The sequence below is a fragment of the Myotis lucifugus genome, unplaced genomic scaffold, assembly GCF_000147115.1.
Source record: "Myotis lucifugus unplaced genomic scaffold, Myoluc2.0 scaffold_670, whole genome shotgun sequence".
NCBI lineage: Eukaryota > Metazoa > Chordata > Mammalia > Chiroptera > Vespertilionidae > Myotis > Myotis lucifugus.
Window position 1 is genome coordinate 216,905 of NW_005871718.1, and position 6,418 is coordinate 223,322.

The 6,418-nt window shown below is 46.3% G+C and overlaps 1 protein-coding gene across 1 annotated transcript in view; it reads left to right on the forward strand.

The window, feature by feature from the left end:
* The window catches only part of LOC102441380 (carcinoembryonic antigen-related cell adhesion molecule 8-like), a 178,753-nt gene that overhangs the window by 42,520 nt on the left and 129,815 nt on the right, over positions 1-6,418 (forward strand).

The following is a 6,418-nucleotide window of genomic DNA, read 5'->3' on the forward strand; positions in this document are numbered from 1 at the left end:
GTGTCGCTAAGACTGTCCATAGTGATGGAAAAGAAGTAACAGGGGTAAGAGATAGAATATGTGAGGGAAAGAGGAGTTAAGAGGAAAATTACCAGGACATGGTAACGATGGGTGTGAGTATGTGCAAAGTTACAGCAAATGGAAGGTTTCAAATGTGCAAAACAGAGAATGATGCAACCGCCAGAAGTGGGGTGTCAGTCCTGACACCCCCAAACAGCACAGACTAGGTGGCAGTTCTTTCCTCCCTTACTAGGCCTCCCCCTGCAAGGCCCCTCCTAGTTTCCCCTGAATGGACTTGGGCCTTCACCTCTCCCCCTTTCCCTTCTCCTTTCAGCAGAACAAAACTACATGGGCTACTCTGTGGGGACCATCGTTGGCAGCATGATCAGGGTCCTCGTCATGGTGGCTCTGGGAGCCTCCCTGGGCTATTTCTGTACCTCAGGAGAACTAGGAGGTACCATGACATTTCCTTTACCCTCACCCTAATCCTGTCCCCTGACCCAGGCTGACCCCCGGCAGAGCCCAGGCCAGGAGGACAAAGACACCTTCCTCAGAGGGTTCTGGGCTTGTTCCCTGTGGCCTCCAGCTTCCCCATGGATGCCCTTAACTCCCTCTATCCAGCTCCTCCCTTATCAGCTGCTGACCAGGGTGGTTTCCTCAACAGCTTCATCTCCTATAAATGAGGCACAATTAAGGAACTGTGCCCTCAGGATTGTCCTGGTTCTCTCCACACACCTGCAGCAGTGCCGGCAGGTAGTAAGTGCTCAGTAAGGCACCTCCTGTTGCTTATCTAAGTCCACCCTCCCAGGTGAGGCAATGGGCTACCGCAGGGTCTGAGAGTCATCCTGGCCAATGCCACACAGCTGAGGGTGGAAGAGCCTGGACAGGCAGGGTTGGATCAAATGTCCCCACTAAGCCAGTTTGGTAACAAAAACCTTGATGTGGCTTGGAGCATCAAAAGATGGCGGCTGGCATTATGGAGGTGAGGGATAAGAAGTGAGTGAGTGAGGGGATAAAAGGAGAGTCAGTGGATGTGTCTGTTGTGTGTGTGAGTGAGTGAGGGACAGTTAACTCCAGCAGGAGCAGCAGAGGCTGGAAGAACAGGCTCTCTTGGACATGGAGAGACTACCACTGCTATGGCACTCCCCGGACTGCAGGACTCCGGCATGGAGCCCATGCCATCTTAACAGGGAGAGCGGCCTCTTCTAGGAACTCCTCAGCACCACCACCCAGACAGGCCTGGGAGACTGCCCGCCATTGACCCGGCAGCCACTCCAGCCAAAATCCTGCAGCCACACCCGCAACTCGCAGACCCTGGGATCTCCACTGCCAAAGGAGCACCAAGCCCGCCCGCAGCAGTAAGTGCAGCCTCCCCCTCCCCAGTGGCAGACCTCCGACATCACATTCGCATGTCTCCAGTTCACAGGTCTCCGAGGCACACCACTCCATAGACTTCTCTTAGGAGTCACTGGGAGCCTCAGCTGGGTGTGATTTTGTACAGACACAGGTGCACTGCCCCCCAGGAGAAATTCTGAATTCCCTCTGCCTGATTAACTGCCCACACACACCCAGCTGTGCAACTTCAGCGCCAGGGCCCTTCAGCACCAGGGCCCCTCAGAGTGCCTCAGAGCTCAGCGCAGGTGAACTGCACTGCTACAATTGCTCACTCCCCCTGAGCCCATCTATCCACAGGGCACTTTGGGAAGCCACAGTGAGCCTCTGCTGTGTCCGATCTTGAACTAATAGGGACGCACTCCCCTGGGCAGTAGAAATTCTGAATTCACCCATCCTGGATACCGGCCCAAAGACGCCTTGATTAAGCTTGCCAGGGCCTTTCAGAGTGCTTCAGTGCACCTGCGCTAGCAAACTCACTGCGGGTGCTCCTGTGTGCCACCACTGGGAACACGCGCCTATCCACCACAGGTGCATCAGCAAAAACTGAGGTTCCCCACCCCACAGCTGCAGAACTCTGGACACTACAGTTGCATGCTTTTCCAGTGTGCAGGTCTCCCAAGACCAACACTCCACAGGCAGCCCTGCGGCCCCACTGTGAGCCCTGCTGGTCACATACTTAAACAAACAGGGGTGCTGTGCTGTAGAAACGCTGAATTCCCTCTTCTGGGATACCTGCCCACAGACACTGTAATCCAGTGGCTTCAGTGCCAGGGCCCTTCAGAGTGTGTCAGTATACCCTGCTGGCAAACTCACCACAGGTGCCTTGTGAGCTGCTGCTGGGATCGCGTGTATCCAACCACGGAGGCAGCAGCAAAAGCTGAGACTGCCCACCCCACAACTACAGAACTCTGGACACCACAGTCATGCTTTGCCAGAACGCAGGCTTCCTGAGCCCCACCACCCCAATAGACGGTTCCTGGGTGCCACTGTGAGTCCCTGCGGGGCATGCGTGATTTTAACCAAGGGCATAAGACAGCAAAAATTGGAACACCCCCTCCACAGCTGCTGACTTCTAGATACCTCAGTTGTGCCTTTCCAGCTCGCAGGCCTATATCAAGAGAACCCAAATAGCTCAAATATGGAGCTACACTAGACTACCAAACCTAGGAGACCTGAGAGGTCACACCAGTAGCACCATACCCTAAAGAAACTGGGTAGCAAAGCAATTGGAGCTACAATTAAAACATTACAGCAAAACATGGGAAGACAAAAAAGCAATCCACAAAGGAAAGAAAAAGAGAAATCACCAGAAAGGGAGTTAAATGAAATTGAGGCTACTAACTTATCATAGAAAGAATTCAGAGTAATGGTTATAAGGATGCTCAAATGGCTGGATGACAAATACACACAACTCAATGAGAATTACAAGGAGCTGAATGAGAATGTCACCAACACGAAAAGGAACTAAGAGGAAATGAAGACCGAAATAGCTGCAATAAAGAACACAATGGAAGGCTTAAACAGCATACTAGAAGAGGCTGAAGACCGCATCAGTGAATTAGAAGACAAGGTAGGAAAAAACACACAAACACAGGAGCAACTGGAAAAAAACTTAAAAAGCAAGAGGAGAGTCTAAGGGAGCTTTGGGACAACGCAAAATGAAACAACATTCGCTTAATAGGGGTACCAGAAGGAGAGGAGGAGAAGCAAGGAATAGAAAACCTGTTTGAAGAAATAATGACAGAAAACTTCCCTGATACTGGCAAGAAAAAAAACTACACAAGACCAAGAAGCACATAGAGTGCCAAACAAGATGAACCCCAAAAGACCAACACCAAGACACAACATAATTAAATTGGCAAACACCAACTACAAAGTAAGAATCTTAAAGGCTGCCAGAGAGAGAGAGAAAGCTACCTACAAGGGATCTCCTTTTAGAATATCAGCTGACTTCTCAAGAGAAACACACCAGGCAAGAAGGGAATGGAATGAAATATACAAAGTGATGCAAAGCAAGGGAATGAATCCAAGAATACTATACCCAGCAAGGCTATCATTCAAAATTGAAGGGGGAATCAGGAGCTTCATGGACAAAAAAGGGCTAAAAGAGTTTATTACCAACAAACCAGCAATGCAAGAAATGCTAAAGGGACTGCTGTAAAAAGAAGAAACAGAAAGACAAGAAGAAACACAAACATTAAGAATAAAAATGACCACAAACAAGTACTTTTCAATAATAACATTAAATGTAAATGGATTAAATGCTCCAATCAAAAGACACAGGGTAGCTGAATGGATAAGAAAACATGACCCATATATTTGCTGTATGCAAGAGACCCACCTCAGAACAAAGGATTCACACAGACTGAGAGTGAAGGGATAGAAAAATTTTTTTCAGGCAAATGGAAATGAGAAAAAAGCTGGGGTTGTGATACTTATATCTGACAAAATAGACCTCAAAGTAAAGGCCATAACAAGAGATAAGGAAGGCCACTACATAATACTAAAGGGAGCAATTCAACAAGAAGATATAACTCTGGTAAACATATATGCACCCAATACAGGAGCACCCAAATACATAACACAACTTCTGGAAGATATCAAGGGAGAGATCGATAGCAATACAGTCATAGTAGGGGACTTCAATACCCCACTGACAACACTGGATAAATCCTCTAAACAAAAAAGCAGCAAAGAAACAGCAATCCTAAATGACTCACTAGATCAGATGGACTTAATTGACATCTTCAGAAAATTTCACCCCAAAGCTACAGAATATACATTCTTCGCCAGTGCACATGGGACATTTTCAAAGATAGACCATATATTAGGACACAGGCAAAGTCTCTTCAAATTCAAGAGGATAGAAATCATAACAAGCATCTTCTCAGATCACAATGACATAAAATTAGAAATCAACTACAATAAAAACATTGGGGGAAAAATCAAACACTTGGAGGCTAAATAGCATGCTATTAAACAATGACTGGGTTACCAGAGAGATCAAAGAAGAAATAAAAAGCATCCTGGAAACAAATGACAATGAAAACACAACAATCCAAAATCTATGCGACACAATGAAAGCAGTCCTGAGAGGGAAGTTCACAGCTCTACAGGCCTACCTAAAAAACAAGAAAAACTGGCAATAAATGATCTGACCCTACAACTCAAAGAGTTAGAAAGAGAGCAACAAGAAAATCCCACAGTATCCAGAAGGAAGGAAATAATAAAGATCAGAGCAGAAATAAAGAACATAGAGACCAAAAAAGCAATACAAAAGATCAATGAAACCAAGAGCTGGTTCTTTGAAAGGATTAACAAGATTGATGAACCTCTCACCAGGCTCACCAAGAAACAAAGAGAGAGGACCCAAATAAACAAAATCAGAAATGAAAGAGGTGAAGTAACAACTGATCCTACTGATATACAAAGGATTGTCAAAAAATACTACGAACAACTCTACTCCAACAAACTGGACAACCTCGATGAAATGGACACATTCCTAGAAAAATACAAGCTTCCAAAACTCAATCAGGAAGAATCAAAAAACCTGAATAGGCCAATAACTACTGATGAAATTGAAACAGTAATCAAAAAGCTTCCAGCAAACAAAGCCCTGGACCAGATGGCTTCACAGGGGAGTTTTACTGAACATTCAAAGAAGAACTAAAGTCAATCCTTCTCAGACTATTCCAAAAAATTCAAGAGGAAGGCACACTTTCAAGCTCTTTCTATGAAGCCAGCATTACACTAATCCAAAAACCAGATAAAGACACCACAAAGAAAGAGAATTACAGGCCAATATCCCTCATGAACATAGATGCTAAAATCCTCAACAAAATTCTAGCAAACTGGATCCAGCATTTCATTAGAAAGATCATACACCATGGGGAGAATCGAAGATGGCGGCATAGGTAAACACCGGAGACTGCTGCTGCAAACAACCACTTCAAAAATACAACTAAAAGACGGAACGGACATCAACCAGAACCACAGGAAGGCTGGCTGAGGAGAGACTCTTCAACTAGAAGGAAAAACAACAGCATTACAAGGCTCAGAGGAGGCGCAGTGTGGAAAATTTAAAGGTACAGTGGTGCGCGCGCAAAGCGGGCTGGTGGCTGAGGGCGCGGTTGTCGTTTTCAATCAGGAGGGAGTCTCAGACTCTGGGCTACAGATCCGGGCGAGTCTCTAGGGACCCAGACTCAAACGGGAGAAGCAGGACTGTCTGGCTACGGTCCCTCCGAGGTTTGCAGCGGTTGCTGGGACAGAGAGGCAGAGCCCCTGGGGACAAACTGAGAGCAGCCATAACTACTCCCTCCGCCCACCCTGTTGATCCCGCCCCGCCCAAGCCCTGCGCAGAGCCATTTGCCGGATCGCCTCAGGCAAAGGCTAGATTAGCACCTCCCCAGAGGACAGAAGTTTTCCACACAGCTGATTCTCACAGCCAGTCGGCCTGGTGGTCAAATCCCTCTAGTATTTACTACAACAATTAAGGCTTAACTAGAACAAGACTGTGCACAAAGACCACAAGGGGGTGCACCAAGAAAGCATAAAAGATGTGGAGACAAAAAAACATGACAGAAATGGAGGATATGGAGCTAAAAATCGCAATTTTGAGGGCTTGCAATAAACTTGAGCAGAGCCTCACGAAAACTAATGAGACCCTCGATGCTATGATAAAGAAACTAGAAAGTAAGCATACATGGACTGAAATAAAGAATATTATACCCAATAGCAGACCAGAGGAGCACAAGAATCAAACCAAAGATTTGAAATGCGAAGAAGCAAAAAACACCCAACTTGAAAAGCAAAATGAAAAAAGAATCCGAAAGTGTGAAGATAGTGTAAGGAGCCTCTGGGACAGCTACAAGCGTACCAACATCAGAATAATAGGAGTGCCAGAAGATGAGAGACAGCAAGATATTGAAAACCTATTTGAAGAAATAAAGGCAGAAAACTTCCCCCACCTGGTGAAAGAAATGGACTTACAGGTCCAAGAAGCGCAGAGAACCCCAAACAAAAG